The sequence below is a fragment of the Colobus angolensis genome, unplaced genomic scaffold, assembly GCF_000951035.1.
Source record: "Colobus angolensis palliatus isolate OR3802 unplaced genomic scaffold, Cang.pa_1.0 Scaffold362, whole genome shotgun sequence".
NCBI classification, from domain to species: Eukaryota; Metazoa; Chordata; class Mammalia; order Primates; family Cercopithecidae; genus Colobus; species Colobus angolensis.
In genome coordinates, this window is record NW_012116955.1 from 1,052,356 (window position 1) to 1,065,960 (window position 13,605).

Below are 13,605 nucleotides of genomic sequence, written 5' to 3' on the forward strand. Positions count from 1 at the left end.
GATATCATGCTTTTGGTGTCATATGAAAGAAATCTTTGCCAAACCCAAGGTCATAAAGGTATAACCCTATGCTTTTTTTTCTAGAAGTTTCATAGTTTCAGATTTTCATTAAGGTTTGTGATTCATTTTGAGGTTTTTTTCTTTTTTTTTTTTTTGCTTATGGATATCTAAACGTTCCAGCACAGTTTGGTGAAAGGATCCTTTCTCCAGTGTATTCCTCTGCAACTTTACTGAAAATCAGTTGTCTATATATGTGTGAGGTTTTTTTGTTTTTCTTTTTACAATTCTGGACATTCTATTTACCTATTTGACACTCATTCCACGCTTCTTGATTATTATAGCTTTAGAAGTCTTGAAATCAGGTAGTAATATAGTTTGGATATTTGCCCCCTCCAAATCTCATGTTGAAATGTAACCTCCAATGTTGGAGGTGGGCCTAGTGGAAGGTGTTGGGGTCATCAGGGCAGATTCCTCATGAATGGCTGTCTTCACAGTAATGAGTAAGTTCTCTAAGAGTCCACACGAGAGTTGGTTATTTAAAGGAGCCTGGCACTTCCTCTCCTTCTTGCTCCCTCTCTCACCATGTGATGCACCTGCTCCCCCTGTGCTTTCCCCACGAGTGAAAGCTCCCTGAAGCCTCACCAGAAGCTGAGCAGATGCTGGTGCCACACTGTGCAGCCTGAATAACTGTGAGCCAAATAAACCTCTTTTCTTTATAAATTACCTACTCTCAGGTATTCCTTTGTACTAATGCAAATGGATTAATACAGACAGTGTATGTCTTCTTCTTCTTCTCCTTTTTTTTGTTTTTTTGTTTTTTTGAGACAGGTTCTTGCTCTGTTGCCCAGGCTGGAGTACAGTGGTGGGATCTTGGCTCCTTGCAGCTTCCACCTCCCGTGTTCAAGTGATTCTCATGCTTCAGCCTTCTGAGTAGCTGAGATTACAGGCGCATACCCCCATTCCCACCAAATTTTTATATTTTTAGTAGGGATGGGGTTTTGCCATGCTGGCCAGGCTGATCTCAAACTCCTTGTCCCAAGTGATTCACTTGCCTTGGCCTCCCAAAGTTCTGGGATTACAGGCACGAGCACCACACCCGGCCAAGTCTTCTAATGTTGTTCTTCCTGTTTATTGTTGTTGTTGTTTTTTTTTTTTTTTGGAGATGGAGTCTAGCTCTGTCGCCCAGGCTGGAGTGCAGTGGCGCGATCTCGGCTCACTGCAAGCTCCGCCTCCCGGGTTTTACGCCATTCTCCTGCCTCAGCCTCCTGAGTAGCTGGGACTACAGGCGCCCACCATCTCGCCCGGCTAGGTTTTTTTTTTGTATTTTTTAGTAGAGACGGGGTTTCACCATGTAGCTCAGGATGGTCTCGATCTCCTGACCTCATGATCCACCCGTCTCGGCCTCCCAAAGTGCTGGGTATTGTTGTTTTGACTATTTGGCATCCTTTGCATTTCCATGTGAATTTTAGAATCAATTTTTTATTTTTATTTTTATTTGTTTATTTGTTTTCTGAGACAGGGTCTCACTCTGTCACCCAGGCTGGAGTGCAGTGGCACAATCGTGGCTCACTGCAGCCTCAACCTCCTGGGCTCAAGCCATCCTCCCACCTCGGCCTCCCGGGTTGCTGAGACTGCAGGCACATGCCACCATACCTACCTAATTTTTTTCTTGTATTTTGTAGAGATAGCATTTTGCCATCTTGTCCAGGCTGGTATTGAACTCAAGCAGTTCACCTGCTTCAGCCTCCTAAAGTGCTGAAATTACAGGTGTGAGCCACCACACCAGGCCAGAATCAGTTTTTAAATTCCCTTTCTTACATCCTATTCTCCCTAAATTCCACTCATTTCTTAAGACACAACTTGAAAGCTATATTTTTCAAAAAATGTGCTCCAGATCCCTGGTGAAAGAAATTTGTACCTTCTCTGTGCTTTCTTCACACTTCATAACATTTTTATTTCATATATTCACATTTGGTTATATGTACATGTCTGATCTTTTCTGCCACACAGTAAACTTTTCAAGATCAGCAATCTTGGTGTGTTCCCTCTGTCTGCTTGAAAAACTAGTTTTATACTTTGCAGGAGTGAGCCCTGTATTGAGAGACCTGTGGAAGACATGTAGCTCATTTCCTGCATATTGTCAAGGCATCCAAGAGATTTACAATTGTTTATTCTATTGTTTGATGTCTCCAAGATCTCTCAGTCTTTGTTATTTCTATTGACACTAATGTACTTTAAAAGAATAATGGGATTATTATTTTCCAAATATCCAAACATACTCTAATTGACCTGTGATGGTAATAAATGCAGGTGCATCTTAATCTATTCATTGTTCACATCCTTCTTCATCCTTGAACTCTTGGAGGAATGTCACATCATTAAAGATACTGATATCTTTGGCCAGCAGTGCAGTAGTACATCAACTCAGACCTACTGAATATACACCGGCCCTCTATCTTATTATTCTGAGGAAGATTATTTTCATGGAGTTTAATTATGTCCTTCTTAGGGAAGAAATTCAGCTTAGTGATCTGGCAGGATGGGAATATGTGTAGTCTGCTTTCTGTAGGGCCTAAATTGTTTCATATTTATTAGGGACAAATACAATACAGAAATTGTTTTAGCATCTAACAAGTTAGCAGCATAACTACATGAGTAGGGAAATCAACTTTCCCTTCCCACTCAGGCATTACACCACTGTGACACTCACCCTGGGTAATGGTTTCCCCCATGAGCAGTTTAAGGCTCCAGGACAGTTATGAATTTGACTTTGTGTTTTTCTTCCTTAGTCTTTCCACATTTATTACACCTGGTGAGATTATACGAGTCCTGTTTATTTGCAGCACAGCACTAATCTTTATTAAAGCATCACGTGTTTAAAAGCTAGTAGACAATATGTTAGAAAACAGAAAGAAAACAGAAATACTCTCAGATTTTGTCCTAAAGTAGAATCTTGATTAGTGGTTAAAGAAAATTTATGTTAAAAATTTAAATACAGAGATATTAAAACAAAAAATGATTATTAGTTGATTCCATTAAATACCATAGAAGTCATTTGCCTTTAAGCCTATTTCTATGGAAGCTTTGCAATGATTCTCCCTTAAAGTCCATCAAAGGCCTGTGTCATTATCATCATCATCTTCATCATCGTAGAATTAATTGCTCTGGAATATCCCAGGGAAATAAAGAGCTGAACACACAAGGGATGTGTGCATGTCAGTGTGTGTGCATGTATACAATGAAAATAATAATAAGACATTAGATCTTGGATATATATTCCACTGAGAGAAGGATGTGATCAGAAAAACCTGGTGTGGTGAAAAAATAAAGTGGTAGGAGATGGTCAAATGGAAAGAAGTCATAGCAAAGGTGGTAGTAGAGTGGCATGGTTAGAAAATTCATAGAGTGGTTTGAAGGAAGGGGAGTGTTGTAGACAAAATAATGCTACCCACCACTCACCCTCCTATGTCTGCCTGTGAATATGTTATGTGTTTGGCAAAAGGGCCTTTGCAGATTAAGGACCTTGAGATGAGTCTGGAAAATGAGCTTGCATTATCCAGGTGGGCCCAATCTAATCACATGAGTGAGGCATAAAATCAGAGAAGCTGAGTTAGAGTGGGAGGGAGATGTGACCACGGAAGAACGCTCAGAGAGATGTAAAGTTGCTGGCTATGAAGATGGAGGAAGGGAGGCACAAGCCAAGGAATGTGAGTGGTTTCCACAAGCTGGAAAAGGCAAGAAAATGGATTCTTTTCTAGAGAATTCTGAGAAGAGCAGAGTCTTGCTGATACCTTGATTTTAGCCCAACAAGAACTGTGTTGGACATCTGACCTACAGAACTGTAAGACGATAAACTTGTGTTAAGTCATTGGGTTTGCTATAACTTGTTACAACAGCAATAGAAAACTAATATAGAGAGGATTTATGTAAGACATTAGAGGTCTGTTATGGAGTGTGGATAGGAAGACTGGGATCAGAGCGAGGAGGACCTCGGTGATTAGGGCAAGGATTCTGATGTTTACAACTTAAAAAAAAAAAAAAATAGTGTGAGGTGGGCAGGTGGAATGTGTCAAGCAATTTTTTAGGAAGAACTACTTGTCAATGCTGTTGTAGACTATTTGGAGTGAGGGCAGCATTGGAGTAGAGGAATCAGTTAAGCTCCTAATAGAAAATCAAGAAGTAAAATGCTGACAGGGCTTCAGTAATGGTGGGAGCTATGAAAATGTAGACAGACAAATATGTGCATTATTTTGAAGAAAGTGGCTACAAGTTTGATGACTCCATGTTGGAGAAGATAAGTAAAGGATGCTTCAAAGTTTAAAACTGGCTGAATAGAGATGATGAAACATAGTGAGTAGGCAGCTGAGTTTAATGGGGACAGATTCTGGAAGAGATTGGAAACAGATGTTGGCATTCAGGAGCAAGGGGAGAGGAAGGGTAGAAACGTAGATCCAGTGTTATCTTGTTATCCCACTAGTGGTGGTATTTGTGCCATTATGGTACAAAAATCTCTGGGGATTTGAGGGGAAGGAGTGTTTTATTTGTGGAAGGAGATCAAGGGACAACAAAGGTGATTGATTTCCTGAGCCCCTACTTTGTGTGTGAGGCGGGGCTGCTGTGAAGGCTCTGATCCCAAACAAGGGGAGTGAGCACCTGTCCTTTTTTGCTATGGCTTAATTCACTCATGCCTGATAATGAGCAAAATAGGTAAGAAGTCATGAGGTTGCAAAAGTATGATTCCTTACCCTGACAGCCCAGAGCTTACCAGTGAAAGACCAAGATGCTTTATTGCACCCAGTTTGCTCCAGTAAGCAGACTCAATTTCACCCTTTATAAATAACTCAAATTCTTTCCTTCATGAATTCGTTTGTGTGTACCTCACAAATCCTTTTCAGAAAACCATTCCAGAATTTTCTCCAAGAAGTTTCATAAACCTTGTGTAGCTCTATTTCTATTATTTGTCCTCTGTATCTCCATAAGGGTTTTGTTATTGTAATAGCAATACCGTTAAATAGGAACCATTGGTAGCATGACCAGAAGGGGTTTAAGTGCAGGACACACTTTACTGAGACTAAATACACTTGGTCAGGCTCCTGATGTGTTCTTGACTTCATTTTTGTGCTCCAAGAATGCATAACTTGTATAATTACCCTCTCCATTAGTTTGGTCTGCTCCTCTATAGTCTATTCCATTTTTGTTTGACTTGAATTTACAACTCATTTTATTCTACTAAGGAAACCTGATGCCTCTTCTCCTATAGATTTCCCCTCCAATTAATACTGTACTTCAACAAACTTAATTCTTCTAACAATCTTATAAAATAGGAATAGGTGGGAAAGAAAAGGGTTTCCCCCAATTTGCATTATTTGGGTAGCTGTGCCAAGGCTTGGGGCTTACAACCTCTGAAGTCACATCCTGAGCTCTACATTGGCCACTTTCTGCCATGGCTGGAGTGGCTGGAATACAGGGCACCAAGTCCCTAGGCTGCACACAGCATGGGAACCCTGGTTTTTCCTCCTAGGCCTCTGGGCCTGGGATGGAAGGGGCTGTTATGAAGACCTCTAACACTCTCTGGAGACATTTTCCCCATTATCTTGGGGATAAACATTTGGCTCCTCATTAATTATGCAAATCTCTGCAGCTGGCTTGAATTTCTCCTCAGAAAATGAGATTCTCTTTTCTATCGCATTGTTAGGCTGCACATTTTTAGAACTTTTATGCTCTGTTTCCCTTTTAAAATTGAATGCCTTTAATAGTACCCAAGTCACCTCTTGAATGCTTTGCTGCTTAGAAATTTCTTCCATCAGATACCCTAAATCATCTCTCTCAAGTTCAAAGTTCCACCAGTCTCTAGGATGGGGCAAAATGCCACCAGTCTTTTTGCTAAAACATAACAAGAGTCACCTTTGCTCCAGTTCTCAACAAGTTCATCTCCATGTGAGATCACCTCTGCCAGGATTTCATTGTCCATATCATTATCAGAATTTTGGTCAAAGCCATTCAACAAGTCTCTAGGGAGTCCCAAGCTTTCCCACATTTTCCTGTCTTCTTCTGAGTCCTCCAAACTGTTCCAACCTCTGCTTGTTACCCAGTTCTAAAGTAGCTTCCACATTTTTGGTATCTTTTCGGCAATGCCCCACTCTACGGGTACTAATTTACTGTATTAGTCTGTTTTCATGCTGCTGATAAAGACATGCCTGAGACCGGGCAATTTACAAAAGAAAGAGGTTTAATTGGACTTACAGTTCCATGTGGCTGGGGAAGCCTCACAATCATGGCAGAAGGCAAGGAGGAGCAAGTCACATCTTACATGGATGGCAGCAGGCAAAGAGAGAGAGCTTATGCAGCAGAATTCTTTTCAAAATCATCAGATCTCATGAAACTTATTCACTATCATGAGAAAAGCATGGGAAAGACTTGCCCCCATGATTCACTTACCTCCCACTGGGTCCCTCCCATAACATGTGGGAATTCAAGATGAGATTTCGGTGGGGACACAGCAAAACCATATCAGCATTGTAGTACTAAGAGACACCCTAAGAGATCTTCTGTATTCCAGAGGTACTGTTCCCTACCTCCATTTTGGAGTAGTAGTCCAATTTCCCCTTGGCAGTCTGGATCAGTCAACCTAGGCAATACCATAACTTCCTTCTTGGTCTGTTGACTCAGAGGCATGAGGAGCCCAAAGTAGCTGGATTGCAATCTTAACTTTCAGGTCAATGAAATCATTGTTGTATCTCCTGGTGGAAGTATCCTTCCCTCTGGAACTAAGACCTCTAAGTCAACAGAGCATAAAGTCACAGGAACAGAAAGTAAAAATTTTGCTAGTGGGTCACTAAGGGTAATGTGGAGTGGTGCCATTTCCATTTCTACCCTTTGATTCCTAGACCTATAAATTTTGCCAATAAGAGAAACTATCACTGATTCAGAACATCTATACCCTTCTTGAGAACCTTGCCCCGGCCCTGCAAGATATTGTCACTTAGCTGTCACTGTAACTGTATCTTCAAATGACCATCCCACCATTCTATCAAGCCAGTTGCTTCAGGATGTTGAAGAACATGGTAAGACCAGTGAATTCTATGAACATTAGCCCACTGACATACTTCTTTGGCTTGTGAAATGATTTTCTTGGTCAGTAGCAGCACTTTGTGGAATACCATGACTGTGGATAAGGCATTCTACAAGTCAGTAGTTGGTGGTTTTGGCAGAAGCATTATATGTAGGAAAGACAAATCCATTTCCAAACTAAGTGTCTATTCCACTAAGGACAAAATGCTGCCCCTTCCATGATGGAAATGATCCAATTAAGAGGTAGCTGACTGATAACCCCTGAGGATGGTGGCATATTGAGGACTCAGTGTTGGTCTCTGCTGCTGGCATATTGGGCACTTAGCAGTGGTCATAGCCAGGAAGGCTTTGGTGCATGGAGGTCCATGTTGTTGAGCCTATGCATATCCTCGATCTCTGACTGCATATTACAGAATTATCTATAAACCATGACTGAGTTTCTCTTCCTTTGTCAACTGATTGTAGGGTACTCCCCTGTAAGGCCATAGATGCAAGCTGGGAGAAAGAAGACAATGTAACAGGAGTAGGAACCATGGGCATTTGGGCCACCTCTTCATGTAACATACTTATGCCTTCAGAACCTACCTGCTCAGGGCTGATCACTTATATACCATTTCCATTTGATGAAGGAGTGCTGCTGTTCATGCCCAATTTTTACAGTTCAGTGGGTCAGATAACATGCAGTTCATGATAGACAGCCTAGTTTTCATGGTAACTTTGTGGCTCATGGGCAAGGGTTCAGTTTCTACTAAGGCCCAGTAGCACATGAAGAGCTGTTTCTCAAAAGGAGAGCCATCTATGGATAATGGTAGGACCCTGAAGTAAAATCATAAAGGCTTGAGCTTCAGTTCACATACAGGGTACTTCCAAAGACTCCAAACCGCATTCTTGTTTTCCACTGAGACCTCAAGCACCATTGGATCTGCTGGATCATATAACCCAAACGGCAGAGCAGCCTGTACAACAACCTAGACCTGTTGGAGAGCCTTCTCCTATTCTGTATCCTACTCAAAACTAGTAGCTTTTTGGGTCACTTTGTACATGAGACAGAGTAACACACCCAAATGAGTAATATGTTGCCTCCAAAGTCCAACTAGGTCCACTAGGCATTGTGCCTCCTTCTTGGTTATAGGAGGGGCCAGAAGCAAGAATATATATTTTACCTTAGAAGTCATATCTTACTATTCCCCACACCACTGGACCCCTGGAAATTTCAGTGAGGTAGAAGGACCCAGAATTTTAGTTGGTTTTATTTCCTACCCTCTCACATGCAAATCTCTTAATAAGTCTAGAGTAGCTGCTACTTCTTCCTCATTGGATCCAATCAGCATAACATTATAAATGAAATGGAACAGTGTGATACCTTGTGAAAGGGAAAGGCAATCAAGACCCTTGTGAACCAATTTGTGACACAGTGCTGGAGGGTTGATATACCCTGAAGTAGGACAGTGAAGGTGTATTGCTGGCCTTACCAGCAGAAAGCAAACTGTTTATGGTTGGTTTTATGGACAGGTGTGAAGAAAAAGGCATTTGCCAGATTAATAGCTGCATACAGCTCCCAAGAGATGTGTTAATTTGCTCAAGCAATAAAACCACATCTGGTACAGTAGCTGAAATTAGAGTCACTACTTGGTTCAAGTATAACAATCTGCTGTCATTCTTCAAGAATAGACCAAGCCAGGATATTAACCATTGATCTAGCAACAATGTGGGGTCAGACATAGCTTTGATTTGTTGGTACATGTCTTGCAGGGCCATCAAGACATTTCCCAAATTATCTGGGATGCATACACAGCATTTAGTCTTAATTATTATGCCCTTTCCCCACTGTCAATTGTACTTGGAGGTCCTGTGGGGATATGATGGCTAAATATATATTTAATATATGTATGCATGTGTCTTTATAATAGAGCCATTTACATTCCTTTGGGTATATGCCCAGTAATGGGACTGCTGGGTCAAATGGTATTTCTGCCTCTATGTCTTTGAGAAATTGCCACATTGGTTGAACTAATTTAAACTCCCATCGACAGTATAAAAGTATTCCTTTTTCTCCACAACCTTGCCAGCATCTGTTGTTTTTTGACTTTATAATAGTAACCATTCTAACTGGCGTAAGATGGTATATCATTGTGGTTTTGATATGCATTTCTCTAATGATCAGTGATGTTGAGTTTTTTTTCATATGTGTGCTGGCCACATTTATGTCTTCTTTTGAGAAGTGTCTGTTCATGTCCTTTGCTTACTTTTTAATGTGGTTGTTTATTTTTTTCTAAATTTAAGTTCCTTATAGATGCTGGATATTAGACCTTTGTCAGATCCACCAATTGCCAAAAATCTTCTCCCATTCCATAGGTTGTCTGGTTACTCTGTGGATAGTTTATTTTGCTAGGCAGAAGCTCTTTAATTAGATCCCATTTGTCAAATTTTGTTCTGTTGCAATTGCTATTGGCATCTTTGTCATCAGATCTTTGACCATGTTTGTGTCATAAATGGTAATGCCTAGGTTTTCTTACAGGGTTTTTATAGTTTGGGGATTTACATTTAAGTCTTTAATTCATCTTGAGTTGATTTTATATATGGTGTAAGGAAGGGGTTCAGTTTCAATTTTCTGCATATGGCTAGCCAGTTGTCCCAGCACTATTTATTAAATAAGGAATCCTTTTCCCCTTGCTTGTTTTTGTCAAGTTTGTTGAAGATCAGATGGTTGTAGGTGTGTGGTCCTATTTCTGGGCTCTTTATTCTGTACTGTTGGTATATGTGTCTGTTCTTGTACCAATACCATGCTGTTTTGGTTGCTGTATCCTTGTAGTATAGTTTGAAGTTGAGTAGTGTGATGCCTCCAGCTTTATTCTTTTTGCTTAGGATTGTCTTGGCTTTTGGGGCTCTTTTTGATTCCATATGCATTTTAAAATAGTGTTTTCTAATTCTGTGAAGAATGTCAATGGAGTTTAGTGGGAATAACACTGAATCTATAAATTGCTTTTGGGCATATGACCATATGGTCATATGCATGCTATTGATTCCTCCTATCCATGAGCATGGAATGTGTTTCTATTTGTTTGTGTCTTTCTCGGATTTCTTTGAGCAGTGGTTTGTAGTTTTCCTTGAAGAGGTCCTTCATTCCCTTGTTAGCTATTCCTAGGTATTCATTCTTTTTGTGAGTTGTGAATGAAAGTTCATTCGAGGTTTAGCTCTCTGTTTGCCTGTTGTTGGTGTATAGGAAGGATAGCAAATTTTGCACATCGGTTTTGTATACCGAGACTTTGCTGAAGTTGCTTATTAGCTTAAGAAGTTTTTGGGCTGAGATGAGGGAGGTTTCTTTTCTTTTCTTTTCTTTTTTAAACACTCCACTTCTTTATTATTATTGTACTTTAAGTTCTGGGGTACATGTGCAGAACGTGCAGTTTTGTTACATAGGTATACACGTGCCATAATGGTTTGCTGCACCCATCAACCTGTCATCTACATTAGCTATTTCTCTTAATGCTATCCGTCCCCTAGCCCCCCACACCCCCCCAACAGGTCCTGGTGTGTGATGTCCCCCTCCCTGTGTCCATGTGATCTCATTCTTCAACTCCCACTTATGAGTGAGAACATGCAGTGTTTGTTTTTCTGTTTTTGCATTAGTTTGCTGAGAATGATGGTTTCTAGCTTCATCCATGTCCCTGCAAAGGACATGAACTCATCCTTTTTTAGGACTGCATAGTATTCCATGGTGTATATGTGCTACATTTTCTTTATCCAGTCTAACACTGATGGGCATTTGGATTGGTTCCAAGTCTTTGCTGTGGTTAATAGTGCTGCAATAAACATACATGTGCATGTATCTTTATAGTAGCATGATTTATAATCCTTTGGTTATATATCCAGTAATGGGATTGCTAGGTAAAATGGTATTTCTGGTTCTAGATCCTTGAGGAATTGCCACAATGTCTTCCACAATGGTTGAACTAATTTACACTCCCACCAATAATGTAAAAGTGTTCCTATTTCTCCACATCCTCTCCAGCATCTGTTGTTTCCTGACTTTTCAATGATCACCATTCTAACTGGCATGTGACGGTATCTCATTGTGGTTGTGCTTTGCATTTCTCTAATGACCAGTGATGATGAGCTTTCTTTCATATGTTTGTTGGCTGCATAAATGTTTTCTTTTGAGGAGTGTCTGTTCATATCTTTCACCCACTTTTTGATGGAGTTGTTTTTTTCTTGTAAATTTAAGTTCTTTGTAGATTCTGGATATTAGCCCTTTGTCAGATGGATAGATTGCAAAAATTTTCTCCCATTCTGTAGGTTGCTTGTTCACTCTGATGATAGTTTCTTTTGCTGTGCAGAAGTTCTTTAATTAGATCCCATTTGTCAATTTTGACTTCTGTTGCCATTGTTATTGGTGTTTTAGTCATGAAGTCTTTGCCCAGGCCTATGTCCTGAATGGTATTGCCTAGGTTCTCTTCTAGGGTTTTTTATGGTTTTAGGTCTTATGTTTGAGTCTAATGCACCTTGAGTTAATTTTTGTAAGGTGTAAGGAAGGGGTTCAGTTTCAATTTTCTGCATATGGCTAGCTTGTTTTCCCAACACCATTTATTAAATAGGGAATCCTTTCCCCATTGCTTGTTTTTGTCAATTTTGTCAAAGATCAGATGGCTGTAGATGTGCAGTGTTATTTCTGAGGCCTCTGTTTTGTTCCATTGGTCTATGTATCTCTTTTGGTACCAGTACTATGCTGTTTTGGTTCCTGTAGCCTTGTAGTAGAGGTTGAAGCCAGATAGCATGATGCCTTCAGCTTTGTAGTTTTTGCTTAGGATTGTCTTGGCTATATGAGCTCTTTTTTGGTTCCATATGAAATTAAAAGTAGTTTTTTCCCCCAATTCTGTGAAGAAAGTCAGTGGTAGCTTGATGGGAATAGCATTGAATCTATAAATTACTTTGGGTCGTATGATCATTTTCACAACATTGATTCTTCCCATCCATGAGCATGGAATGGTTTTCCATTTGTTTCTGTCCTCTCTTATTTTCTTGAGTGGTGCTTTGTAGTTCTCCTTGAAGCAGTCCTTCAGATCCCTTGTAAGTTTTATTCCTAGTTATTTTATTCTCTTTGTAGCAATTGTGAATGGGAGTTCACTCATGATTTGGCTCTCTGTCTGTTGTTGGTGTATAGGAATGCTTGTGATTTTGCACATTGATTTTGTATCCTGAGACTTTGCTGAAGTTGCTTATCAGCTTAAGGAGATTTTGAGCTGAGACAATGGGCTTTTCTAAATATACAATCATGTCATCTGCAAAAAGAGACAATTTGACTTCCTCTTTTTCTATTTGAATACCCTTTATTTCTTTCTCTTGCCTGATTGCCCTGGCCTGAACTTCTAATACTATGTTGAGTAGGAGTGGTGAGAGAGGGCATTCTTGTCTTGTGCCAGTTTGCAAAGGGAATGCTTCCAGTTTTTGCTCTTTCAGTATGATATTGACTGTGGGTGTGTCATAAATACCTCTTATTATTTTGAGATACGTTCCATCAATACCTAGTTTGTTGAGAATTTTTAGCATGAAGGGCTGTTGAATTTTGTCAAAGGTCTTTTCTGCATCTATTGAAATAATCATGTGGTTTTTGTCTTTGGTTCTGTTTATGTGATGGATTACATTTATTGATTTTCATATGTTGAATCAGCCTTGCATCCCAGAGATGAAGCCGACTTGATCATGGTGGATAAGCTTTTTGATGTGCTGCTGGATTCGGTTTGTCAATATTTTATTGAGGATTTTCATGTTAATGTTATTATAGATATTGGCCTGAAATTTTCTTTTCTGGTTGTGTTTCTGCCAGGTTTTGGTATCAGGATGATGCTGGCCTAATTAAATGAGTTAGGGAGGAGTCCCCCTTTTTCTATTGTTTGGAATAGTGTCATAAGGATTGGTACCAGCTCCTGTTTGTACCTCTGGTAGAATTAGGTTGTGAATCCGTCTGGTCCTGGGCTTCTTTTGGTTGGTAGGCTATTAATTATTCCCTCAATTTCAGAACTTGTTATTCGTCTATTCAGGGATTCGACTTCTTCCTGGTTTAGACTTGGGAGGTTGTCTGTGTTCAGGAATTTGTCCATTTTTCTTGATTTTTCTAGCTAATTTGCATAGAGGTGTTATAGTATTCTTTGATGTTAGTTTGTATTTCTGTGGAATCGATGGTGATATCCCCTTTATCATTTTTTATTACATCTATTTGATTCTTCTCTCTTGTCTTTATTAGTCTGGCTAGCAGTCTAACTATTTCGTCAAAATTTTCAAAAAACCAGCTCCTGGATTCACTGATTTTTTTGAAGGAATTTTTTGTGTCTGTCTTCTTCAGTTCTGACCTGATCTTAGTTATTTCTTGTCTTCTGCTAGCTTTTGAATTAGTTTGCTCTTGCTTCTCTAGTTCTTTTGTGATGTTAGGGTGTTGATTTTATATCTTTTTTTTTTTATTATACTTTAAGTTCTAGGGTACATGTGCATAACATGCAGGTTTGTTACATATGTATACTTGTGCCATGTTGGTGTGCT